This window comes from Alligator sinensis, unplaced genomic scaffold (assembly GCF_000455745.1).
Source record: "Alligator sinensis unplaced genomic scaffold, ASM45574v1 scaffold41_1, whole genome shotgun sequence".
Lineage (NCBI taxonomy): Eukaryota > Metazoa > Chordata > Crocodylia > Alligatoridae > Alligator > Alligator sinensis.
Window position 1 is genome coordinate 848,502 of NW_005841926.1, and position 27,184 is coordinate 875,685.

Genomic DNA, 27,184 nt, shown 5'->3' on the forward strand with positions numbered 1-27,184 from the left:
ATAGGTAAGGCTCTTGTACCCTTCTCACCCACTCTCAGAGCTCCCAACCGTCTGCTGCTTAGCACCTCTCTGCACCTCCCCCCGCCCCAACTGCAGTATTTGCTCAGGATGCAACCCTGCTCATTACACCTCCGCATAGACTTCGCTTCCCTAAATTCATGGGCAATGTACTTGATATTTATATTGTTAAATTAATATTGATTTTAAATGAATCACAAATCATTAATTCATTAACTCATGTCTGATGATGGTAAAAGAGGTTTTCGGACCAGCAATGAAGACAGTTGAAGTACGAGTAGTATGTATCTTAGCAATTTCTGAAACAATCATTATGTCCTATTAAAATTATGTATTAACATTTTAGGTTGCCCCCAATGTGAAGACTTCAGTTCTTAAGAGGTTTAAACAATTAGTTTATTAATGTCTTCATATAATAATTATAATACTGAAAGAATATATCACTTTTCTTTTTTTTCAGATTTACTATGCTGTACATTTCCCAAGATATACCTTAGATAATGTCACATATTCTGTTATTTAAAATTAGAACAGACAATAATTTATTTACTACTAATATATTCTGAAAAACACTGTAATGCTATGTAGGGAAGTGTCGATCCTCTGGTGCCTGATAAATCCACTTGTGGCTGACAAGCCCAATTTGAGTGTGACACCACTTATTACAAGTTTCACAGATCCATGCGTTGTCTGAGTTGGAGTCCAAGTTTACAGCATGCAGCTTTCTTTGCTTCCATACTCTGGATCAAAGCCTCTTCATGTTGTGCTGCACCCAGTGCTAGACGTTCCCTCTAGATCAGACAGGATTCTACCTGCTCCTCCCAGCTTTCTACATTGATGTTGAAAGACTTCATATCAATTTGGGAATGTTGTGGTACTCCCACTGAGGGTGACCCCACTTTCTAGAATTGTCTTGAGTCTCACTGTACAAAATATTCTGGGGGATACATTCTCCTCCCATTCTCCTGATATGGCTGAGCCATTGCAACCTCCTTTTCTTGATAGTGGTTTCTAAGTGTGTCAGTCCTTCATGCTCCGGCACCTCTGTCTTTGGTATTTTGTAATCCCACTTTATTTTCAGGATCTCACACAGGTATCTTGTGTGGAAGCTGTTCAGTTTCTTGATGTGTCTAGCGTATGTAGTCCATATTTCTGAACCATAAAGTGGGGGGGAAAGCATGCAAGTCTCATAGATTCACATCTTCACCTTAGATGGTAGTTTGCTGTTATTCTACACACGTTTCTGCTATAGCCTGAAGTTCTTCACTGCTTTTCTGACTCTGTTAGTCAGTTCAGTCTGAAGGTCAAGATTCCTACTGATCATAAGGCTATAAGCACTGATAAAAGAACAAAAATGAACCATTTTATTGAAAGCATTGCAGAGATCTGGAAAGACCAACTATATTAAAGAGGAAAACATCAGTGGGAAAAGAATTTATGGACAGCATAATTGTTACTTCTCTTTTTCCAATGATTTAAAGCTATATTCAATGAAATTAAAGGGTTGGGGTTTTTTGTAATAAAGGGCTTTGAGTCTACATTAAACCTATAAAAGAAGAAATTCAGAATAAAAATACTTTATTCTCAACCAAAAGTAATATTTTGGTATACTTCTTATGGTAACAATAACCATTTGTATACGGTGTCTAAAGTTTTTTCCAGTTCTTTGCATTCTTTATTGACTGAAATACTTAGGTGCAGTGAGTTAATGGTGACAACCAAACTCAGGGGATCTCACTCTTACAGTTCTAGCACAAAAGCTGGCATAAATTACTTTTAACATAATTTGCCTAATGTTGCCCATTTTCTTGTTGATGAATTCCATGCCCTTTGATTTTTTTAATTTACTTATTATTTAGAAATTATCATATTTTTATATTAACAGATTTTAGCACATCAGCAATTACAAGCCCTTCACTTAACTGTGTGGTTAAATCACCTGATTTTATTCCTGTGCCCAATGACAAACCTTTATAAGCAGAAAGAGGGCAATACATTTCAGTTGCAGCATAAGGCTGCATTTAACAGATAGGTTTTTGTCCTTTTACAATTTTTGTAAACCAAAACTAAGTCATTTGTATAAAAGTTTTGAAAACAAAAAACGTCTAGCTGCTGCATCCTGTAAAAAAGATGTATTGCAAGTTATGCATACCCACAGCTATTTCTAAACAAATTTTATTAAGACAGTGCAGGATCTCATAGAAAATTAAAATGTCAGGAACATTTTCTGAAATTCAGAATACTTTGTTGTGTTACTGTGTTCTGTTCCAGTAAGGAATACAGCCCAGTATAATGAGTGGAAGCCACTACAGGAATCTCTGCTGTCAGTGAATACTGACACCAGAAGCTGATCATTCATTATTAGAGGGGGGAAAAAGGAAATACTTATGAAATTGGTTTGTATTTTAATCCAATTTGAGGATTGTTTATCTATAGATGCAGAATTCATTTTTGCCTGGTGTTAATGATAAGATGCAAATGTGCCTAGTTTGCACATGAAATATCAGTGGTCCATGTCAGTCTCTGAGGAAATACAAGATCATTATTTGTTAAGAACACTACATGTCAAATTAGAAGCCTTTTAGAATTTTTAATAGTTCTGTTCAAGTTTTCATCCACCACCATATTCTAAATTATGGTTAGAAAAGGCACAGACTCTTTGCACGTTACAGCAAAAAATATTCAAATAGATTATACTGAAGGAATACATCTTTTATTATTCATAGATTGTAAGGGGCTGTAAGGGACCTTGCAATATCATCTGGTCCAGACGCCCTGCACCAGGCAGGAAAGACAACTGGGGTCAGGTGACCCCAGAGAAGTGACCATCCAGTCTCCTCTTGAAGATTTCCAGGGTAGGTGATTGCACCACCTCTGGAGGGAGTTTATTCCAGTCTGGACGCCCTAACCATGAAGAATTTGTTCCTAGTGTTAAGCCCAAAATGGTCTTCCAGGAGTTTGTGGCCATTACTCCTGGTTTGCCCCAAGGGTCCCCTGGTGAACAGTTGTTTGATGAGCCCTTGATGTATTCCCCTGATGTAGTGGTAAGCTGCTACAAAGTCCCCTCTCAGCCTTCTCTTTTTTAGACTGAAGAGAGCCAAGTCCCTCAGCCTTTCCTCATATGGCTTGCCTTGTAAGTCTCTGATCATACAGGGGGCTCTCCTCTGGCCTCTCTCAAGCTTTTCCACATCCTTATTGAAGTGCAGTGCCCAGAACTGGATGCAGTACTCCAGCTGTGCTCTCACCTATGTTGAGTAAAGCGGGAGAATCACTTCCTTGGTTTTGCTTGAGATGCATCGGTTGACACATGCCAGAGTATTGTTTGTCCTGCTGGCTACAGTGTCACACCGACAGCTCATGTTCATACTATGGTCTATTATTACCCCTAGTTTTCTTTCAGCTATGGTGCTAGTCAGTTTGGTGCCACTGAGTCTGTAAGTATGTTTGGGATTGTTCTTCCCCAGATGAAAGATTTTGCACTTCTCAGTATTGAACATAATCTGTTCTGATCTGCTCAACTTGCTAGCTTGTCTAGGTCCACCTGTATCTGCAGCCTATTTTCCAGCGTGACCACGTTCCCCCATAAATTGGTTTTGCTGCGAATTTGGCCAATGAGCCCATATCAAAAACATTGATAAAGATGTTGAAAAACACTGGACCAAGCATGGGCCCGTGAGGGACACCACTGGCCACTTCTTACCAGGAGGACACAGATCTGTTCATTAGAACTCTCTGGGTCCTACCCCGCAGCCAGCTTCCTACCCACCTAACTGTCGAGCAGTTAAGCCTGCAATCCTTCAATTTTCCCATGAGAACATCATGGGATACCAGACCAAAGGCCTTGTGGAGTTCCAGATGTACAATGTCAATCTCCTTTCTCTTATCTAGGTGGCAAGATACTGGTTGTAGAAGGAGATGAGATTGGTAAGACAAGACTGCTCACTGTCATTCAGAATCCTACCTTCTGCAAGTGTATCACACACAGACTCTTTGAATGAACCCATGAATTTTTTCAGAGTTTTCCCTTGGATAGAAGTTAGGCTAATTGGGCTATAGTTGCCTGGGTCCTCTCCCCTCTCTTTCTTGAAGATGGGCACAACATTAGCCCTCTTCCAGTCTTCAGAGACCTCTCCTGTGTGCCACGAGTTTTGGAAGAGTTTTGCCAGAGGTCCCATGATAACTTTGGCCAGCTCCTTCAGCACACTTGAATGAAGTTCATCCAGTCCTGATGACGTATAAATGTCTAACTTTTCTAACTGATTATGCTATGCACCAGCTCAACTTCAACAGTAGGAAGGCGGTCATTCCCACCAGTTTTCTCCTGTGTGTTGGTAACCAGTTATTCTGAGTTGTTAAGCAATGGCCAAACACTTCCATTTGTTGTCCTGTTCCCTACATACCTAAAGACTTCTTATTGTCCTTGATTTCTGTTGCTAGTTCAAATTCAGTTGCCACCTTAGCCTTTCTAATCTGCTCCCTACTAGTGTAGGCTGTTGTTGTATAGTCCTCCTCAGGGACTGTCACAAGCTTCCATTGTTTGTATACCTCTTTCTTCTTTTTTAAGAGGACCATGATATCCCTATTAATCCAAGAGGGCTTACCAGCTCTTCTGCTACCTTTCCTCCACATGGGAATGGACTTATTTTGTGCTTCAAGAATCATGTCCTTGAGGAACAACCACCCTTCATGCACTCCTTTCAGTCCCTGGTCCTGCAGCACTTCCCTTACTATTGTCCTGAGCCTGTTGAAATTCACTTTTTTGACATCCAAAACTTTAAACCTGATAATTGATTTGTCTGCCTTGTGAATATGATGGTTTTGTGGTTGCTGTTGCCCAGGCTACCCTCTATATTCAAGTTGCTCACCAGATCATCTGCTTTGGCCAAGACCAAGTCTAGGAGAGTGTCACCTCTGGCTGGCCTATGCACTTCCTGATTCAGGTAGAGCTCTTCAGTACAGGTCAGGAAGCAACATGAGCAATCCAGCTTAGCCGAGTGTTCCTCCCAAGAGATGTCTAGGTAATTGAAGTCACTCATGACGACCATGTCCTGTGTGCACACAGCTTCGGCCAGTTCTTGAGAGAACTCCAGATCGAGTTCCTCCCCCTAGTCTGGTGGTTTGTAGTATACTCCTACAGTTAGGTCTCCCTCACCACGCCCTCCTGCCCCGCCCCCTGCCCTCCACCCCATAGTTTGACCCAGAGGGTTTCAAATCACTCTTCTTTGGAGCCGATGTTGGCCTCCAAGGAGGTGTACTGCTCCTTCACATAGAAAGCTACACCTCCACCTTTTTTCCCTACTAGGTTCCTTCTGTGCACTGTATAGCTCTCTATGGCTACATTCCAATCATGTGAGGAGTCCCTCCCAGTCTCCATAATCTCTACTAGATCATAATGCCCACTGGAAAGTAGGAGGGCTAGCTTCTCCTGCTTCTTACCTATGCTCCTGGCAGTAGTGTACAGGCACCTGAGTCCTCCAATTAAGACCCTCAATTTCCTGTCACACTGAGGGAGAGCCATTCCCTCAGCTTCTGCAAGAGTGGCTCTCCTAGTGTCCCCATCTTCAGAGCTTTCTTCTATGCCTGTCCCCGGGCATGCTTCAGTCAGTGTTTCCCCATCCCCTGGTGATCTTAGTTTAAATCCCTATCTAGAAGATTGGCCATCCTGACCAAGAACAGGGACTTACCCCTCCATGTGAGTTGGATGCTGTCCCTTCCCAGGACTCCTTTCTCCCTGAAGTGTGCATTGTGGTTGAATAAACCAAAACCACCTCTGTAGTACCACTGCTGGAGTCATTAGTTCATTTCTTCATTGCATCCTTCCCTCCTAGGTTCATGGCTTGCAACTAGGAGCACAAAGAAAAGCCTACCTGCACACCTGAACCCTTGAGCCCAGGCTCCAGACCCCTGTCATCACTCATGACCCAGCCCAGATTACTCTTAGCTGTGTCATTTATGCCCACATGAATGAGGAGCATGGGATAGTGGTTAGAGGGCTGCACAAGCCTAAGGATCCTCTCCACAACATCCCAGATGTAGGCCCCAGGGAGGCAGTACACCTCACAGGCTAGGGTGTCTGTACAGCAGATGGGTCCCTCAGTGCCCCGCAGGAGGGAGTCCCCCAGCACTACCACCCTGTGTCTCGTCTTGAGGGTGGCAGTTTGCTGACTACCTACCTCCTCCTGTGGTGTCTCCATCGGAGTCTCCTCATGCATGGTGTGGGGAGCATACCTGTTCTGCAATGTCGGGGGAGAGGCAGCCCTAGCCATGCATGTCCTGGAGCCTGAGATGACCATCTTCCAGGTAGCTCTGGGTGGGTCTCTTCAGACAGCCTTCTTGTTGGCCACCTTCTCCTCTATCTTCTCTTCTCCTTAAGAATGAAGAAGAAGAGCCTGACTGTAGTAACCATCCATCTGCTGCTCATGGGCCCTGATGGCACGAAGTCTGCCAACCTGGGCCTGGAGCTCAATCACCTGGGATTCCAGGGACCTCACTAAGGAGTGTACACCACAGGTGGGGGTGTCCTATTATTTTTACAGGGCAAGGAACATTATTTACAGCATTTGTTTTAGCCTCTATCTTGTGCATTCCCATTTCATCACTCTCACGGCTACAATTCTTATTTATTTCCTGAAAAAAATTCCATATGTCCCATTTCTTCCAGGCCATACGATCAAAGGCTCAATGCCACATGCATCAGTTTTCAATGTAAAGCTAATAGTACTGAGTTCCAAGAATTTCTTGTAATTCTTGTTCCAAAGCTCACTACCATGCTAATCCCAAGGCAGCTTTTCATAATCAAAGACATTAGTAGTTTCTTACTCTGAGTAATGCACAAGATCCAGCCCATACCCAACTCAGTAAATGACTGTGTACTAAAACCAACTTCATGAAATTGTGCACACCCATTATTGTCTTCCAAAAGCAGAAAGGGATATTTGTTTTTTGTTAAGCAGGATTAATCAATAATATAACCCTGGATCCAAACATTTTTCTTGACAAGTAAAAGTGATGCAATGGTCATTCACTGTGATCTCCCTTACTCAAAAATCCCTCTGTGTCCAGCTTTAGTTCAGTTTTTGACTTGAGAACATATGTAATTGAATTGGCATCCTTCTTCTGGATTTAGATGTATAAAAATAAAGAAAAAACCCCCAAAACATGCTAGATGTGAAGTGTTGTCAAGTCAGTTATATAGCCAAGAACTATGTTTTGTACTAGGGTTCCTATACACATGTGGAGAACCTGCTTTGATGCATCGGGATACCAGTGTGTGTTGGAGCAGATTTGATTAATCAAGTCTGCACAGAAATTGACATGCTCCGGCAGGCTCACACATCATGTGTATCAGCATTGCCGCATGTCTCCATGCTGACAAAATGGCAGCAGGGTACTTTGAAATAAAACACGTCTGATGAGCTTTGTTCAGAGTGCCCTGCCACCATTTTTTCAGTGCTAGAATGCAGTGATGCTGATACATGTAATGGCATGGGTGCTTTTAATTAGCATGGCTCACTAATTAAATCACCTGGCACCATGTCCCACACACGTGTGTAAGAGCCCCTAGTGCTTGCCATGTCAATTTGCCTAAATGTCTGGCAACCCATACTTCATACCTGTATTCAACTACAGTATGTAGTACCCTCTGTTGGTTTTATTTCTTTCCAAACAAAAACTTTAATATAAGCAAGAGAGAAAATTCCAAAAAACCAAAAAAGCCACTCTTATTTTCCCAGGAAAATATGAAAATAATCTCAAAAGGTTTGTTAAATGAAATACAAACTATATAAGACTGACACTGCAAGTACTTTTTTGTTCTATCCTATAGAAAAAGAACACATTCTCCAAAAGAAAGATGCTGTTACTGCATAAATAAAACACATGGACATAATATTTAGGTCTCTAATCTACTAATTAGTTAGACTTACCAGTGCCTACCACATAAGCAATTTCATATGTGCTTATAGACATTAATACACTTTTACCAACTTGCTTTTTTTAGCATTTAGATCAAAATTCACATAAGGTGTAAGGAACCTAAAGCAGAACTTAATGGACATTGAACGCTCACTTTATGTTTCGAAATAGTAGTTTTCTAGTTGTATAACAGCCACTTTGGCACTTCTCAACAGTTTCTGCATGTAATGTGGATGCACAGGTATCCACAAGGATACTGAGCATGCCCATTCAGCCGCATACCAGTAGGGCAGTTATGTGGTTCAATATGCATGTGTGTAAGTCTAAGTCCTAAAATTCTGGCTGACAAATTGAGGGGGAACCTCCCATTTTTTAAGCCCAAAAGCTGAGTGCTTAAGGTGTTTAACCTAGAAGCAGGAGATACAGATTTGAGGACCCCTCTCCCATCTCTCTGCACCTCAGCCCACCAGGTCAGAGGGCCCTGAAGAATTTTCTACCCCATTAGGAGTAAATGTGCAGGCTAGAACCCAGGACCTGATTAATATGGATGTTTCTGTTTGCATCTAATCTTCCTTATAGTTCTAATGAATGTCCTTTGTTGCCATATCCAGATGAGCGCAGCCATGTGTGGCCATGCATGGAGCTCCCAGGGTAAAAAAAACCTGTACAGAAAAAAGTGGAGTGGTGCACATGGGGTCAGTGTGCACCGCCAAAAACTGGAGCCACACTACGGCTGCCAGCCAGGATCCGAGTGGCAGGATTGCCACTGCTGCAGCCCTAGGAGGCCCCCAGGAGCCTAGGTAAGGCTTCTGGGCCTAGCCTTCTCTGTGCCACCTGGGGTAACCTGTCATGCATCAGAGGGTGTGTAGCACAGGCATTTTTCAGGGACAAGTAGCAGCAGCACAAGGTGTGCTGCTGCTTCGTCCCCAGGGAAGCAAATGTCCATGCTCATGTGGACATGGCCTGTATGCTCTTTTTTATTTTTCATAGAAGTAATATGAAACTCACAGTGATTGCAGGAAGATGCGCAAGTTGCTGGAAGGCATGGTACAGAGGTTAGAATGATCACAGTTGCTGTTTAGCACAAAGTATCACGCTACCAGGATCGCACTCAGAATCCATGTTCAAGTCTTACTTTTCAAATGAGAGTTTTTTTCAGTGGCATGCTTTTATCTTGAAGGATATAAAGAAGCCAATTATTTCTGCCCTGTTACTCAAATATCCTGGACAATGTTAACATTTTACTTTAATAGAACTATTTGTTTTCACAGTTGTCATATGTTCAGTTGCTTGTTTCCTATCACTTCTTTCAACTTACAGCCCGGTGAACAAGAGAACTCATTAGAACTGGTCATAAACTTTTGGACAAGATAGTTTCCTTCATAAAACAACAATATGTCAAAATAAACTTTTCAGTTAAATGAATTGGGGTTATGGAAAATTTCCCAAGTCTGGCATAGAATTCACACAATCAATGGAATACCCAGTAGTTCATAGATCCATAGATTCATAGACATTAGGGCTGGAAGGGACCTCATGAGATCATTGGGTCCAGCCCTCTGCTCAAGGGGCAGGAAGTCAGCTGGGGTCAGATCACCCCAGCAAGATCAGCATCCAAGCATTTCTTAAACGTATCCAGAGCAGATGCTTGCACCACTTCTGGGGGAAGTCTATTCCAAATCTATTCCAGATTCTGGAGACTCGAAAGGTAAAGAAGCCATGTATATATATCCTTTTATGCAATCTAAAATGATCTTCCAGTAGTTTATGACAATTAGACCTTGTCTTCCCTTAGGGTGCCCTGGTGAATGGATGTTCTACCAGTTCCTGATGCACAACCCTTTTATACTTATAGGATGCCACCAAGTCACTCCTGAGTCTTTGCTTCTCCAGGTTGAAGAGTCCCATGCTTCTCAGCCTCTCCTCATAAGACCTGTTCTCTTGACAGCTAATCATGCATGTAGCTCTCTTCTGGACTCTCTCAAGCTTCTCCCCATCCTTTCTAAAGTGTGGATCCCAGAATTGGATGCAGTACTCCAGCTGCAGCCTCACCAAGGCTGAGTAAAGCAGGGGAATGACTTCTTGGGTCTTGCTTGAGATGCATCAATAGATGCAAGCCAGAATTTTATTTGCTTTGCCAGCTGTGACATTGCATTGGTGGCTCAAGTTTATCTTGTGGTCAGTCATGACCCCCAAGTCTCTTTCGGTCCTGCTGCTAGTGAGTGTAGCACTGCTGAGCCTATAAGTATGATGTGGGTTTTTTTCTCCTGAGATGAACATCTTGCATCTCTCCATGTTAAATGTCATCAGATGTTGATCTGCCCACCTTAAGAGCCTGTCCAGGTCAGCCTGAATCACCAGCCTATCCTCTAGCATGACTGCACTTCCCCATAATTTGGTGTCATATGCAAATTTATTCAATCTGCTTCTGACACCCAAATCCAGATAATTTATGAATATATTAAAGAGTACTGATCCGAGTACTGAGCCCTGGGGGATGCCACTGGTCACCATGCACTATGTTGACTCGGTTCCATCTACTATTACTCTCTAGGTCCAACCATAGAGCCAGTTTCTGAGTCATCAGACCATAAGTTTGTCAAGGCCACAGTTCCCCAATTTTACCATAAGGACATCATGGGAAACCAAGTCAAAGGATTTTTTGAAATCTTAATCTATGACATCAACCTCTTCTCCTTTGTCCAGAAGATGTGTCACCTGGTCATAGAAGGAAATGAGGTTGGTCAGGTAGAGCTACCCACAACAAAACCATGTTGGTTATCTCTCAGAGTGTTGCTTTCTGTTAGCATGTTGTTGATGGTTTCTTTGATGATTTTTTTCCAAGATCTTTCCAGGGAATGAGATCAAACTGATTGGCCTGTAGTTCCCTGGATCTTCCTTTCTTCCTTTCTTTAAGATTGGCACCATATTGACCCTCTTCCAATCTTCAGGAACCTCTCACAAGCACCATGAGTTCTCAAATATCCTCACCATTGGTTGTGCTATGATATCAGCCAACTCTTTTAGCACTCTTGGGTGCATTCCATCCACGCCAGCTGTCTTGCGGATGTCCAGTGGCTAGTGTATTCATATGACTTGTAGGCAGCCCAAACTTAGATTTCTACTCTTAAGTAAGCAATAACTTTTCTGGAGTAAGTCTCTCTATTTTAGATTGGAAATGCAATCCTGGATATGACCAAAGAAATTGTTTTAAAAAGTCATATTTTTAATTCACAAAATGTTTTTTCTTTCCTATCAATGCCTACATTTCATAAGGTGTTAATTAGGTAGTTACTAATCACTTGATTCTGATTTGCAACTTTCACATTCTGTGTTACAACTGAAATGAAGTGAGTGTTTCCACACTTACATGTTGAAAGTATGAGGACCAATTAAAATGAAACACTGCTACCTGCGGGATTCTAGTCTGTGGAAACTGAAGATAGAAAAGTATAAAAGGACTTCTATGCTCCACATATTTTTCAGAAACCTTACCTACCTTCCAGTTGTTTCTCAGTTAGGAAACCATGACTCACTTAACAGGTTCTCCCTGTATCAGCACTCTTCTCCTCAATAGCCACAGACTGGTTGTTTCTGTGTACTAGCCACCTCCCTCTCACCTGCTCTATGGAATAGAAATGAATAGAACTAACAATTCCCTCTTCCCCTCTAAATTTCCAAAGATGTATATAGCTTTGTTATTGCAAATAAAGACTAACAGGCATCACAGGAGCCATGACGTTCCCCCTACTTCCTCATGTGCATATGTATGGTGATGTTTTTTGAGTGGATACACCCAATACTAGAAATTCATGTTTCTAATATAAAAAGTATCTCAAATATATGTTATGTTCACTTCAAACTGACTCAGAAGTCCACAAACGGGGAAGGGTAATGAAACTAAACTAAAAATACCACTGGGTTATTTCCCGGGAGTAACACAAATAGGTGGTTTTCCTCTTGCTTTCTTGGTTTTGTACTTTGCTTTGTGCATGCCCTTTCTAAACTATATTTTCCACTCCATGTTATAAGCGTACTGGTTGCTGCATGGATTGAATGGCAGGTTACAAGGTTTCTCACACTTAGCAAGATAGTTTAGGCAGTTTTAAAATCATTCTGCATCCTTATCTGATGCTTTGTTCAGTGCTTAATGCCCTAGAAAAAAGAGGGAAAAAAATCAAGGCTATGTCTGGCTTCCTACCTAGCCAGATCTAAATCTGACATCAGATGTGGTCTGTGAAAGGGGAGAAAAACAATTTTGTCTTGAAACTGATATAAATTATCAGACAGCTACAGACAGATGGAACTGTCTCTCTGTCTCTCTGTTCTATTTAACCCAGTCCTGCATTCTCTTCTATACATGCTGTTTGAGTGTAGTTGATGTTAGAAATTGTTTTGAGGGTGGGGAAGATAAAGGGGACCATTTTTGAATAAGCTAAGACTAATTTCTCTGAAGTTCAGCTAATATGTGTCACTAAAATGATGAGAAAGATGGATGGGTTGTTGTTGTTGTTGTTGTTGTTTTTGTTTGGGAGGGTTTTTTGAGGGTTTTAAAGTGTTTTTTGGGGGGGTTATAGTGACATTTTGTATTTGTAGGGGGTATATAGATAGATTTGATATTGGAGGTGGTAATGAAGCTAAAACTCTAACCCTAATGTTTTAGCACTGGATGAAGAAATCAGAAAACAACATCTAACTAATGCATGAATACCAACAAATAGATGCTCAGGGAGAAGAACACCCCCAGGAACAGAACACCCCCTTCACAATCCCCACATTGTTCTGCAGGGAAACAGGCTGACTACAGGCAAACTGGTTTAGCCAGTCAGGGGTGGGTTATGCACTGCTGCTATCTGTCACCAGGTGAATTAAGGGAGCCCACATACCATGATGAAATGCATGCACAGCCCCACTCTATGCCCTTCTCCCTAGCTTTACTGTGTCATCACTGTAAGCTCTCCACTCTTTATAGCCTCAGCATCTGAATGTCTATACACATGACTCTGAATAAGCTTTTCTTCCAGGAGAACAAACCTGGGAGAATTCTGCCAGATTATTTGAGTGTGTATATTCAGCCAAAGTGTCACTGGCCACTATGTAAAAGGAACATCCTCTTCTCAGACTATGGTAGAGGTTACATATTACATCCAATGCCAGCTGTCTTCATTCTATGTGGCTCAGGACTTGTTTTTTTTTCTTTTTTTTTTGTTACACTTAGGGTGAGTTAACTTCCCTTAAAATTCAAGCAATAAAACATGTCCTAAATTCAAATGTACTGTAACAAAGTTAGGCGTTTTCAGGGGACAAAAATCTTCAGATCATAGTACATAATACATGTTCAGTTATCATATAACTGCCCCTGGAGACAATGCCACCATAGCTTGCTGGTTGTCAGTCCCAGCTCTGACACCACATTAGAGTTGAATGGGCTCCAGTGTGATCTGAGGCTGGGACTGACAGCTCCAGTGCAGACTCAGGACTGGCACCAACAATCAGCTGATTATCTCCCAGCCCAGAACTACATCAGGATTGAACTGGCACCAATGTAGGACCATAGCATGTCACATATTACACTTACAGAGTGTAGTAGACATTACTGTGAGACTGCACAGTAATACTTACTATGATTTAAATAAAACGTGCATAGTGTCCCATGTGACAAGGCTTTCAGAAGTAATGGGTCAAGAACTTCAATGAAACCAAGAAGACTAAATAACAAAACAAAAATGGACTGGGAAGTGGCATGGGAAGAAAGGTGAAAAAATATGTTTTTTATTATCATTTACTTACTAAAGAACTGACAATAGGGCTTAAATTAGAAAGTGCTAATTTTAGTTGTGTCATAGCTCTGAAACTCTGTGAATATCAATGTTGCCCTCAAGCTTTAGGGAATTAAAATCTATCAATTTATTCTGGTTTGCCTGAAGTAGTCAGATGATACCAGTGGAAGCATAGTTTGACCCCAATGTAGCTTCTCTGTATTATTGATGGAAAAAAAGAAACAAGCAGAAGCTAATGAGACTAAAAGCTTTGCTACTGCCAAACAAAAACCAATGGAATAATCTTCTAGCTGGGAACCATGCATAGTTGTTCATCTTTAGTCACCTACTTCTAATGCCAGGCAGCTTTAGTTATAACTATAGCAATAATTCAAATTCAAGCTTCTGTTATGGCAATAGGAAATAAATGTAGCTTTTTCACTCTTGCAGAAAAGATTCAAAGTCAACTAAAGAGAGTGAAAGTTTGATGTGGTGCATTCCATTATACTGGGCAAATAACTTTGACTTTCTATGGGTGTGTCTACACAAGATGTGTTAATGCACATTATCTTAATTTAATGTGCATTTCGGGCAGACGTCTACATGTGTATACCCTTAATGTGGACTAAAAATGGTGAAATTAGGCTAATTGGGCATTTCTACATGTGCTCCCAATGTGGAGCTGAATGCTTTTAATTAGCAAGCGGTGGTGCACTTTGAAGGAGAGCACACCAAGCATGTTTTAGTTCAAAGTGCACTGCCACCATTTTCTCAGAGTGGAGCCATACTGCACCACTGATACACACTAGTGATACACATGACGTGCAAGGCTACCAGAGCTTGATTTCCAGGGCATCAGAGCAGGCTCCCTGCATGTGTATAAGTGCTCATCATGCCTACATTTGATACCTGCAAATACAGATATTAAACTGAGGCATGATTAGTTAATGCACATGTAGATGCAACCCGCCACTAACTTTAGCATTGAATCTGCCCAGCCACTAGGGGCACATGGCAGGGCTTCAGGGATTTGACACTAACTTTAGTTCCAAGTGCACTAACTTTAGTGCCTAGTCCCTGCATATGTAGACACCTGCCAAAAATTGCTTAATGAGCATTAGCATTAGCTTAATGTTCATTACATTTAGTTGCACTTAAATGCACAATATAAATGCAAGATGCTTCCTATATATCAATAGATAAGAGGAAAGGACATGCTTACAAATTTTTCAACCTTAGTGGGCTGTTATAGTACATCCTGCATCCAAGAAACTGTATTAAATGGCATCTAAGGGTATATCTACACTATCTACAATCTGTAGGGAGTGCTACAGTGAAGCAAGGAATGCTGTTCCATGCATGTTATATATTGTATGTATGCATTAGCTGATCATGTTTGTGGAGATAAGTGCTTTTCTATTTCTTTCCATTCAAATTAGTTTACTGCACCAATCAAGACACTTTTGTATAGACACTTCAGTGTCTATACAATCATGAAAAAGAAGTATGTATACTAATCTGGAATAAACACAACAGTCTCCCAAACAGTCAGTGTTAGCTTTTCATATACCTGTTCATATTACCGGAAGTCCTAATAGTACCATAAAGTTCAATCTGTGTATTTACCAAGAAATTAGAATCTGGATTTTAATCTGTTAGTCCAAAGCAGTTGAGAACATAGGAGTCATAATATTTTAGTAGATATTGTGTAACTACATTGGTGGTGATATAATTAACATTGCAAATATTATTTTGTTTAAGAAGTGGGTGTAGTAATTTTTTTAGTCTGTATCATGAAGATAAGCTGATTTTGAAAATGGAATATTTACAGAGGAGCAAAGAAGAGAAAGGCAGGGACAACATTGTTTTCTAGACTAACTCTGTGGGGGGGGTGTGTGTGTGTGTGTGTGTGTGGGCGGGGGGGATACCATTGTCCCATGACAGAGTGAATTTGCTTAACTTTTTTAAGGTACCCTCAGTGGCTCAAGTTGCCTGGAGGAGAACATTAATGCAGTCAGTGGCACCTAGGACAGATGGGAGATATCAAAGAATTCTCTCTTGACTTGCTATTGGCACTTCTGTAGGGAAGTCAGTATAATTAACCCTCCTGAGAATGACAAGCAGAAACTGCTCAATGTGGTTGTTGACAGACTGGCTTTTCTTTTTAGCAGTCCCCATTACTCATGCTGCTAGGAGTCATAGAGCAATAGTAAATTTGACTATCACAGACAAGGTGTGCCCCTTTCAGGCTGTATATGGCTGCCTCAATCTTGTTACTTTACTCAGAGCTGATTAGAATTATGGCTTAACTTAGAGAGAATTCCTCATCCATAAATCCATGGATCCCTATCCCCTGTTGTTTAATGCATCTGTCCTTTGGGCCTGAAGATCTCCTTTCTTATTCCACCTATTTCTTTTTGTTTGTCCTCAACTATTTCTAGACTTCATGCCACTTCTAACCAACTCCACATAGCTCCATCCTTGAAGAAAGATATTGTGATGGATTACTTTCTTCTAGCTGTTTCATCTGTCTTGTTGGGGTAATAAAGCAATGCACTGTGGCTTTTATGAGAATTGGCTGAAACATTTTACTAATTTTTTAAAGCTAAATTTGCTTTAAAAAATGCAGTTTCGGGGGGTTAAAACTATTTACAAATTGGGGTCAAAATCTATGAATACTTGTGTCCTAAAGAAGGGAAAGTATTGACATGCTTTATTTCAAGAACATTTTAAATAAAATATTTAGATTTTTTTCATTTCAAAATATAGTAGGGCTGGAGTGTTGTTCTAGACATAATAGTCCATAGGCAAATCCTTTATATATGGAATCCTTTAAAAGATATAGGCACATATAAAGAATATAAACATAACTTTTATATATGGACCAACTGTATAGCTGGGAAAATTGTTAAACAAACTTTAGGGCACAAAGTGCTTTCCTGAAGTCACCCTTTCTTCTCATTTCAAAATGACTCTTATGTTTATAAAATTCACCTTAAGCTATGGAAATCAGTGAAAATTTAAACGAGAGTTGGGAAGTCCACAGAGCACCTACCAATGGTGATGGTGGTGGTGGTGAAGAATGCAAGGAGGTACTTATGTATACAGTATTCTTACCTACAGAAAGTATGGAGTGTGCTCTAGTTGTTGTTGCCTCCCTTAAGCTTCATCACAATCACTAAGTCAGCCAAGAACAGCTCCCTGTAAGGACTACCCTATTTTCTCACATATAGCTCACAGCTGGGGAAAAGTAAAGTGTCCATTATATGTGATGAAAAAGCCTTCCCATAGATCTGGAAATTTGGCAGGAGGGAGAGGGGGTTGAGCTGCAGCAGTGTTAATTGCTGCAGCTCTGGGAGCCCTAGCAATTAACACTGTCACTGCTCCCTCCCTTCTCCACCTTCCATCACCACATTTCTAGACCCATTTGGAGGACCCCTCTGTAACTGCTGGTCAAGTTGGGCAGGCAAAATTGGCTTATGACACATGGCTTCAGGTCTGTGTGCCAAATCCAATCCCACATACTGGCTCCAGGACCATGTGTTGGCTTGGACCCAGCACACTGAGTCTGGGAACAGGATTTGGCTCCAGAACTGTGCACCAAATCATACCTGGCACATGGCTGTGGCTCCAGTGCCAGCCAGATGAAGCCTGCCACACACCTTCAGCTTCAGGTCCAGTTCTCGATGAATAGGGCATCCTGCACAGCTCCAACTCCAGCACCAGCCACTGGGGCCTGCCACATAGCTCTGCCCCCATCACCAGCCAGACTAGGGCTGCTGCATGGCATGATCAGATTAGCCCTGGAGTATGGCAATTGGGCCAGGGCACAGTCTCCAGCTCTAGCACATGGCTCCAACCACCAAGCCAGCATGGCCTTCCATCCCCCAGCCCTGCACACAGCTCCCTATCCTCCCATGCATAACCCCTCAGCCCCAGGGACCCCAGAGTTCAAATGTTTACCCGCACCCTAAGGTAAGAGCTTATTTCTTTCTTAGGACTTTCTCAGAATGGGAGTGCATATTATATTTGGAGGTGTGTTATATGGGAGAAAATAAGGTCTCTCTGCCAAGTTTCCGTGGCCAAAACACGTGGAGGTCATCTTCAGTTGCTGCTCCTCAAATCTGGAACTCCCTCCCACCTGAGACCTTATAGAGCTCAATCCTGTCCGTTCTTCATAAACAGTGTAAGACATTTTTATTTGGGCAGGCTTTCAGCACGTGGAGTTTTGCTTTGAGAAATGTTTTATTATTTTTTCTGGTTTTATGATTTTGTTATTGTAATCCCCCCACTGAGCCTTTTTTGGGGAGAGTGGCATAGGCATCAGACAAACAAACAAAATATATAGGATTACCAACAATATTTTCATACATATAAAAAAGATATGAGTCGTGTCACCCACAGAGAGAGACTGAAAATAGAACAAATGCCTACATCTGTGTATATACCATAAAAAAATCACATTGTGCTGGTTTGAGAAAATATTCTAGTGTATTTATTATCTTTATAAGAATACTTTGGTGCTATTAATCCCATTCACCTTTAGAGAAGATGGTGTAATCCTATCTGCAATGGTTTATTATTATATTTAAACCATTGCTTTTGATAAGAAAAAATATTTTAAAGAATTAGTCCACAAGGGGTCTCCCTTGCTTTAATTTTCTATACTTCATTGTGCAGCTGTGATCTGAAATCTCCTACGAAGTATGACTTTCTTTGCAACTACTCAAGCACTGCTTATATTTTTAAATAAATAATATAGCAGTAACTACAAAGAAAGTTTAAATCATAGGTCATGTTAACCTGAAAGGTAGAACTACAGTTTCATCATTTTCTGGGGCATATTGTTTATCTTTTTAATGAAAGCTGTTACCTAATATCAGTTTCCCACATAACAATTTAAAATCCCTGATTTATATTGTAAAGCTTTTTTGAAAAAAAACCTTAGCAGGCGGTTGTGTTAGGTTACCCTGATTCTTCTAAATCACATAGTTATCTTAGATATCTGGAGCTTCTTTGCATGCAATGATTAATTATGCAATCTGGAAAACAGTAACAGCACCATCAAAATAAATGGAGTATATTGAATAAACTTACTTCATGGTTACTTGAGAGAGGCTGATTTCTCATTCTGATTAGAAACAAACATGTTATAGTATATAAGGAAGAGACTAATATTGTTTCATTAAAGAGAAGTTTTTGTTGTTTTGTTTTGTTTTTAATGAGGAAACCAGTCAGCTACATACTCCAGAATTTAAATTGATTATTTCTGTGATTCACCTAAGCTTCTAGCTGCTTTGTAATTGCAGAAGATGAGCTTCTTAAGTGAATTTTACATATGAGGTCTCTTTGTGCTTTCCCTATCTTTTTGTATAAACAAAGTCATTGCTCTTGAAAACATTTTAAAGCAAAGTTAAGTTCTAATTCAGATGCTCGTGTATTTTTATTTATTTAAAAAGGCATAATAGAAGTCTCATAATTCTCATTCTTTTAATTAGTCTGAGCAAAGGAAAGAACATATCTTCACAACGTCCCACCTAACTCTTATGTTTTAAATTCAGTTTGTTAATGGGGGGAAAAATTAACCAGATTTTGACCCAAATTTTTATCTTTATGGTACAATTTAATTGTTCAAGTATTACTGCAAGAAACAATAAAACATTTTTTTGCTGTCTCAACAAAGACATAATAGTATGTGTTCCCTCTTCTGCATCTACAGTGTTAGGTGATGAGCATTATTACAGATCTGTGCTGACATTTTCAGTGATGCTAAGGCAAAAACAAAGATGTTTAGTCATGCTAAGAGCTGGTGACATTTATGCAAGAAGAACATTTGTATCAATTTCAGATGCATTAGAAGGTAAGCAGAAGTGAAGAATCCATTTTTGCTAAACCAAAAAGGCAAAATCAGTAGCAGAGAATATCTATTTTGCAAGCTTCTCCAAAAAAAAGTGGAAGGAAAAAATGCTGATTTTATATCAACAGATGGAGAATCTATCAATTTGTTTCTGACTGTGAACTACTAAGATGATTCTAAAATGCTGGCACTTCTTGAAACATACATTTGTCTTTGAGACAAACCAACTTCAGAACAACTTACCTGTTGAGTTGATGTTTAAATTGAGGTGTAAGGTATCTATTTTTGTAAAAACCTCTTAAAAATATGAGATGCCCCCAAGGCCATAAAGCCTGGGTTGTTTTTGGTTTGTTTCATTTTCAAATAAAACCTTACCATTAAAAACATTTTTGGATTTGGGAGAAGACACTTGTTTTAATTTCATAGTTACCTAGGCAACATCATAATCCATAGAAGGAAAAAAACAAAAATAAACCTGAGAAAAATGTGGCTTTTGTAGCCCACCAGTCAAACTAATGTGGATGGTTAAAATAATATAGTTACAAATGGCAGTCTGCCCTTTCAGAGCTTAAATTTTGTGCTTTTTCATATTAGTAATGACAATAATGGAAAAGAGAACTATTTTTATTCTCTGCTTTCTACAGACATAATGGATGCAATCTGCCCTACACTCAAGACAAAATGACTATTGTGTTCGTTATTAAAGAGAGGTATTTAGCTATGTTGGTCTAAAAGTTAGGCAAGATGCATTGTAAGCTAACTCACTCATTATTTTTCATGGTTAGTGTTTATAATTAATTTATTATTAGTTTTCATTTTTAATTATAATTGCTAATTTTGTTAGACCAATGGATTCAAGATTAGCAGTAGCATAACAAAGAATGGGAGAGCAGGACATGAGCCCTGGGTTTTGCCTAAGGGTTGGGAGGACAGAATGGAGCTGTTTCCCTTGGCCCTACTTCCCACCTCCTCCCAAGAGCCCTGCACTTTCCTTGCTCTGGCTCCAACGGTGGAAAGGGCAAAGAAGCAGTGGTAGTCTGTGATGGAGGAAAGGCTGGATTTGCTGCTCTGGAGGGATTCAACCCTTTTCTGTTGCTGAAACCCCCTTTTTTGGAAGCTGATGGCAAGCAAGGGATGACATCTTCGCCTACACAGCAGTGAACCTCTGCCCACTCCTCTACTACAAACTACCACCACTTCTCTTCCTTCCCTGGAGCCAAAGGCAAAACAGGGAAGTGGCAGGGTGGCAGAATACTACCCAGGGTGCAAGATTGGCCAATTATATCTCTGAGGATCATGCCAACTTTTATTTTGCTCTAAGCCAAACTGGCTTTGCAAAGTCCATTATATTCCAATTTTAAATCCAGAAATTTAATTTGATTGAAGACCAAAAACTGAAAATATTACTCACCATAGTCTTATTGCAGCCATTGAGGATTGTTCTGCTAGGAATAGACCCTGAATTTGGAGTTCAGGAACAATGCCCTTGTTAAAATGGTCTAATTGAGACAATACTTATTTTGCTTTTAAACCAAAATCTAAGACTTTCATTTTGTAATTTAAAGAGTTCAGCAAATACTGTAAATGTTATGTTCTGGTGATTAACAAAATAAGTAGTATTAACCTGAATATGGTCTTAAATGTGTAGATATTTGGTTAAAAAAACCCAAAAAACCCTAATGATAAAAAAGCAGTAACAAAATAGATTCAGCTCTAGTGCCTTGTACAGTAAAAGCAGGCAATGATATGACTTTTAACTGAACCCATGGGATTTTCTTATCACATGGCCTATATAGGCCATCAGAGTCTTTCAGGACACACAATAAATTCCTGAGCTGTCTCTATACAACCAGGAAGTATTTTTTTTAAAGGATTCAGTGAAAATGAAATCTGCATGCCAATTGGGAATGGAGAAAATTGAGAGATTCCAGCTTTCAGGTTTTGCTGCTGACTTTAATTACTGACCCAAATTGACACAAAGATAACAATGTGATTATGTGTCCTCCTAATTTAAAATTACAGTCTAAATTGATTTTGTGTGTTCAGTTGTGTTCTTTTTCATGAGTGCAGAGCCTCAGGCAAAATCTAAATGACTGGATGAATCCACCTGGTGGGTGGACAAGTACCGTGGATTATAGATAGTAAAAGATTCAATCAAGTATTTGTGTACAGTGCCATTTGTTTACAATATATGTGCTTGGTGAGCTGCAGGATTTAACGCATCAGTGTTAAGGGAAATGAGCCTATCTATGTTCAGATCTTTGTACTAGTAGGACTCCTCATTGAACTGCTGAGCTCTCTCCGCACACAAGGCAACTTCACTGTGCCAAGTCCTTCAAATGCAGACAGCTCAGCACAGTGACACTCAACTGCCTACAGAGAAGCACCTATCCACAGAGCTATGTTTTCTCCTTGCCCAACCTGCAAAATTATTTTTTCCCCTCTACCAACTTACACAGCTCTTCTCAACTGTTAAGTTTCACTGCTGCTAGCCAGATACCCAAGCTACCCAGTTAGCCATGGTTGAACTACATGTGCTGAGCTGAATTCATTTATCAGGCTGACTGACTCGGGAAACTGAAATATATGTGGACCTTCAGTGTTTTTTTGACTTTTCATTGTGGAGCTAAATAGGTTATAAAGAATATGGATAATACATTTGTGTTTAAAATTGATGTTGAAAAAGTGGTCTGAAAATTGTGCAAGCAGATACGAAGCGAGGAATTAAAGCAGACCAACCGTCAGATTGTTAAAAAGAGTACGCACCTAAAATTACAGATCAATTCCTTGTCGGATTTTTAACATCTCATCTGGGAGTTAAGCACTTTAAAAAATCTCAATACACTTCTATTTATATCTTTATGTATATTGTTGCCTTTAAAAATCTTGCTCTGGAAAACCTTCCTCTGCTGTCACTCTCATATGATAGCAGTATTAATCGCTGTAATGTTGATCTATACAACACGACAAAGAGGAGTATTTTCTGTACACATCCTCATTTCAGAGATTGTCCTTCTCTCTTTTTTTGTTGGACGCTCAGGGGAAATTAAAAAAAAAAAAAAGATTAATGTTAAAAGGTCTCCCTGACAGAATTAGGAAATCTTTTACCATAGAATATTATTGAAAATTAAACCATTCTCTGAAGAGGGAGTGTGTTAAATTTGGAGACTAAATTTAATCATTGAAGTGTAAAATAGGTGGATTTTAGTTCTGCTTTGAATGAAAATCTTAATGCCTTCATTATTAAGGAGCTGCTATGGCACTGCCACAGTATTAGTAACAGTAATAAAACACATTGGCAGTACGTAATTGCTGTTTCCTAAATAATAATCCTGTTGAATGTAACAGAAACTCAAAACAAAGACATCTGCTGCACAGTACTTCTAAAACCTTTGGGGACATTTAACTGATATAATTCTTTGACATCAAAGGACCTATGTTCATGCACACTATTTGAGGATCTAGCCTTAGGTCAACAAGCACATTGGATCATATTATTTCCCTGATTCATAAGTTCAACCATTGTTGAACTGTGCACATGGGTTAAGAGTATAACATAGACTGTTTTATATATTTCATAGATATCTTTATATGCTTACAAATCATTATACCTGCACAGAAAATAGCTAATAAAATACACTGGGTTAAGAAATCAGTTATACGGATCTATGAAAAACATGGCCGGCTGCATGCTGTCTGGAATACACAATCCAGAGGCTTGGAGAAGGTCTTGAAGCAATAAAACAAGAACTACTGAAGACTGCCCAGTATGTAAAGTTTAAAACTGCTCTTTTAAATTTGATTTGATAATGTGCCACAGTATGTAGAATCCTTCAGAGAAGACTCAGATAATCTTGACAGTGTATTAGAGAACCAAGAAATCTTACACTTATGGTCATGTTGTTGTTCAATATGTAGATTTGGGGAAACCATATTTGAAATCCTATCAAGCATTCTACCAAAAGAAAAAAAAAATCTATTATGTCAGCTAGGGCTTGGAAAAGAAATATTTCTGAAAAAGAGAGCCTTAAAAAGTCTAAAGTAGAACAGTATATAAAGACATGCTTCAAAACTTAAATTAACTGTAGTTCCCCTGATAGATTTCATGTTCTTTAGCTGTTGTGGAATACAAGAGGAGGAAAAACTGAGGGTTTTTTGGATGCATCAAGGGATAAAGTGTAGCACAAAAATGTTGGAGACTATATTCAGTAATTTCTTTTAGAATACTTCATTACAGAACAATTTGAAAAATAATCCTCTTTTAAAAAAAGGAATGAGGCCATATACTGTTTAACTTGATGTAGTATCTTCTTATAACTCAGTAATAAAGTATATACACTTAAATATATGCAATTTTTAATTTTGGAGTGAATGTGTTAATAGTAACAGTATAAAAATATGGAGTAGTTCATAATTATAGCATTTGTGTATTAGTGAAATTTAGATTTCCTTTCTATTTTTCACACACATTGAACTGCAAAGTGAATGATAGGACTTCATATGCCATAATATCTATATGCATTATCTCTGTTCCATATAAAAAGGACTATGTTTAAAGACTAGATTATGAAAGGATTGTGTAGATTCACATGACTGAAGCATTTTCATTAACACCTTTTCCATTAGGTTCAAATTATAACACATTATTATGGCAGGCATCCCTGGGCAGAACTCTGGCAGGTAGTGTTCCTCTTCTTCTTCAAGATGTATATGTGTGGTTTTAACTTTGGGTGGACATCTTCTATTGTTGAAAGTGTTTCATGTTATGGAAAACTGTTGTGTAGAAACTGCTTGAGGAGAGAAGAAGCAGTGAGAAGAGCTATTCCTTTGTATAAAGCTTCTGCTACTCCTATATATTTCTTCTTTAGCTTTCTGGTTTTTATTGAGCAAGTGGAGGGTATACATGGGAGGTGACTAACTTGAGGGCTTACATAACCATGCCTAGTAATTACTCAGAGCTCATTTCTAAACTAAGTCCTACACGCTTCTGATGACTGATGATGCATCTTCATACGTCCTTCTTATATTAGGCCATTCCAGGACCTTCATGTTATATCTGACTGGCCTTCAAAACTTGTGCTTCTTGCAGGGCTTCTTCAAATGGAGTTTTATGTTAGAGAAGACAAGATGTTTAATGTAGAGAAATTTCAGCACTGACGTATTTCCTTCAGACATCATTTATATACCAGGACATAGCTGGTCATCTTTTTCTCAGTGCAATTCAGAGCTTCTTCCTATTTAGTTTGTAGTTGAACCTAACTGCTCATGTAAAGATCACAGAATCTTGCAAAATGTGGCAATTACTTGTCTCTGGTACAGAACCAAAGCTTACCCATGACAAACTACAATCCTGTATTATCGCCAGTCCTGACATTTTAGTCACCAGTTACAATATAAAAAAAATGGGCTACTGTAGCTGCAGAATTGCCTGATTTCCTCTTCAATCTCTCTTGCAGAAGTGTAGATTGGGATTATGATAAAATGAAGCACTGACTTTATATTAACAGTGTTATAGCCAATTGGTTCTTTTCTGGCTCTATCACATAGGATTAAGTTTCAAGTTGTCACCCAAGATCTGATGTCTCTCCCTTACCTGTGTACTTAACTTCTGAGAGTTGACAGTTGTCATACTTTTACCTCTCTTACCTCTGTCATTCACCATCAGGATTTTTACCAGCACACCCAAACCAATCTCAAATTCCTGATTTTGGTGGTCCAAATTTTATTTCCAAGCTTCAAAATCCACTTCTTCTCAAGACTGTTTCCCCACATCAAATGCAAAACTCCTAATTGCTGATGGTGGGTAACATTCTCATTATCATGGAGGTCATACAGAGCTTGGTCAATTTTATATCCACTGATTATGACAGAAGACATAATCTTGGAAGGTGGGAGGGAGGGAGGAGTGATCTCAGTAAGCACATCTACACATGCTATTAATGCTCCCAGATAAACTCTAATGAACTTCACAGCACAGTTTATTGCTTCAGGGTGCAGCATTTACACGTGTGCCTTGGAGTGCAGCACATTAAGCTAGCACAGCCCTGACTGGCAGGGGACCTAAAGGACCTAAAGGATTAGCCTGCCAGCCCAAAGCTGCTCTGCCCTGGCTCAACATGCTGTGAAGGGCCTGACTGGGACACAATGGTGCTACTGTGTGGGGTTAGCCAGCAGGCAGCCCCCACACTGTAGCACTCTCAAGCCCCGGCCAGCCATGGTCACCATCTATACATGCATTACAGCGAAGTAAATAACTCTGCCATAGGATTGTATTTGTGTCAGGCAGTACTATCTACAGCAGAGTTAATTAGTTTACTGTGGCTTAATAGTGTCGGAAGTGTAGACGGTGAGACTTTACTACAGAGCTAATTTGTCAACTTTGCAGTAAAACGCACATGTAGATACACCAGTATGTGTTGCTCAATTCAGTATATTTCTTTGTGTTCTTTGTACAAGTGAGTTCTTCAGCTTGATTAGTAGTGTATATACCTTTCTTCTACTACTTCACTTTTCTTATTGAGGGCTTTGGACTAGAATCAAGAAGTCCTGATATCAGAGTTAACATTAAAATAATGACCAGAAATCCTGAAACTACTTGACTGAGACAATTGGTCTATAACAGCTGGGTAGTCAAAGAGGAATTTACATTTTAAAAACTTAAATCATCATTTCTACCCCCATCCCCCAAATATTAGGACAAACACAGCATCATCATTAGAAGTCCCTTGATATGAGGATGACTGTCTTCCCTGAGTAGGGAAGTCATCAGGAAGACCAAAGATGACTGAAGGTGCTAATTTGAGATCTGCATATTCACCTGCTGACATGCTATACAGTTCCAGAAGGATCCTGGTGTTGAGTCACAGATCTTTCCCTTTGTCTTATTTGTTTCCATAGTGAGAAAGGTGGGGGTTGGGGTGGCGAAGGTGCTAAGGTGCACCTTTTACAGTCTGGAGGTCACAGGTTTGAGGCCATACCAGAAGTGCTTATGGTGCAGCCTGTCAGATGGTTCCTCCAATGACTCTACAAATTCTGCTAAATATTTTGTCACAAGGACCCAAAAAAGGAAATAGTGAGGAGAGTTTATTCAAAATAGCCAGTGCCTTGTTATACATTATGGCACCATTGGGAATGATTCAGTGCTTGAGTCTTCTAGGTATTGATGTTAATATCACATTTCTTCAGATTGGTCTTCAGGGTGTCCTTTAATCTCTTCTTTTGTCCACATTTAGAGAGTGACCATAAGAAAGTTGGGAGTAAAGGACCTGTTTTAGGAGCCAGTTGTCAGATAATGTTAGGACACATGCTGTCCAGCAGTGCTCATGCTGTATACACATGACTTCAACATTGGTGATGTTTGTTTGAGCCAGAGAGCTGGCATTCATTCTTCTGTACTTCCAACTGATATGGAGGATTTTTCCGAATATGTCATTGCTGGTAAGACTCCAAAACTTTCAAGTGTTTCTGATAAATTGCCCAGGTTTCTGACAAGTTGTCCTATACAACAGGACAAGGATGGCAACGACCTAGTAGACATGACATTTAGTTTGGGTCCTTATGTCATGATGATGTTTTAGTAAAAGAAGCTTTTATTCAGTGTTGAATATCATCCTCCATGTTTACTTTTTGGGAAAAG

At 39.8% G+C, this 27,184-nt stretch overlaps 1 long non-coding RNA gene across 2 annotated transcripts in view; it reads right to left on the reverse strand.

Annotated features, from left to right (window-relative positions):
* Positions 1–289: 289 nt before the first annotated feature.
* The window catches only part of LOC112549533, a 209,648-nt gene continuing 182,753 nt past the window's right edge, over positions 290–27,184 (reverse strand). For both annotated transcript variants that reach the window (XR_003092980.1, XR_003092979.1), the window contains 3 exons: positions 6,192–6,385; positions 5,703–5,861; positions 290–1,355 (listed from right to left, as the gene is read on the reverse strand). This is a non-coding gene — a long non-coding RNA (uncharacterized LOC112549533). The remainder of the gene's footprint in view (positions 1,356–5,702; positions 5,862–6,191; positions 6,386–27,184) is intronic.